This window comes from Mastigoproctus giganteus, chromosome 7 (assembly GCF_048544385.1).
Source record: "Mastigoproctus giganteus isolate SK-2022 chromosome 7, ASM4854438v1, whole genome shotgun sequence".
Taxonomy (NCBI): domain Eukaryota; kingdom Metazoa; phylum Arthropoda; class Arachnida; order Uropygi; family Thelyphonidae; genus Mastigoproctus; species Mastigoproctus giganteus.
The window spans coordinates 17450012-17450915 of NC_143581.1; the positions used below are offsets into that span (position 1 = coordinate 17450012).

Below are 904 nucleotides of genomic sequence, written 5' to 3' on the forward strand. Positions count from 1 at the left end.
CAGACGATCGTATTCTCTCAAAATTCGTTGCTAGCTGCCTTTATTGCATGATGACCAATACAAAAATTGTTGTTTGGGCCGTTATGGCAAATTGGCCATATTATACGAATGTAAAAAGGTACCAAGAATGTTATTGTTATTTGGTTTTTAGGAGCATTAGCAACTAAGGCCATATTGCTCTGTGAATATGCGGTGGTCATTCCTGACCTTTCCGCATCCTCCGTATTTGGTGGTGATGGGCTCGAACCCCAGTCTAATCAAGAAGCGTGTGCTATGCACTGCTGCTCCTTCCCACCTGGCTACAGAGGCGCCTAAAAAGGTACCTCATACTTTATATTACCATGCGAGATTATGAGAATAATTATTTTAGGCAGTCCATAGAAAAAAAAATGAAGCTATAATTGGTCACTACCATTAATGACCAAGTTTAATCGTAAAAATACTAAAAAAATTTCAGAGGTTTAAAGAATTTCATTTCGATTCACTTCTAAAACGAGTGGCATTATTTCGTGGTTGGCAATCGTGTATCCGACTATTAATTTGGTATCATAAGTAGCAACCGTCGTCCCATGTAGTCTAGTGGTTAGGATACCTGGCTTTCACCCAGGAGGCCCGGGTTCGATTCCCGGCATGGGAAGTAATTATTTTTCCTTCTGCATTCACTTATTCTGCACATCTACTGAGCTAACCCCAGTGAATTATTTTCTCCATATACTGCATAATGAACTTCGATTAATAAGTACTGTATTTATGACATTCCAGAACTATTACTTTCGTTCCTTCCGTTTTGAATTCCAAACTGTGCCGATGGAACAATTTAATTCTAAATTTTATTCTTGGTCAATGACCAAGAATAAATCAGAGTTGATATAGTTAGCCAAAATGATGTCTTGCTGAATGACAG

The 904-nt window shown here is 38.4% G+C and overlaps 1 non-coding gene across 1 annotated transcript; it reads left to right on the forward strand.

The window, feature by feature from the left end:
* The first annotated feature begins 565 nt into the window (after positions 1-565).
* On the forward strand, positions 566-637 carry TRNAE-UUC (transfer RNA glutamic acid (anticodon UUC)). Its single transcript has one exon. It is a non-coding gene; the product is annotated as a tRNA-Glu (tRNA).
* The last annotated feature ends 267 nt before the right edge of the window (positions 638-904 follow it).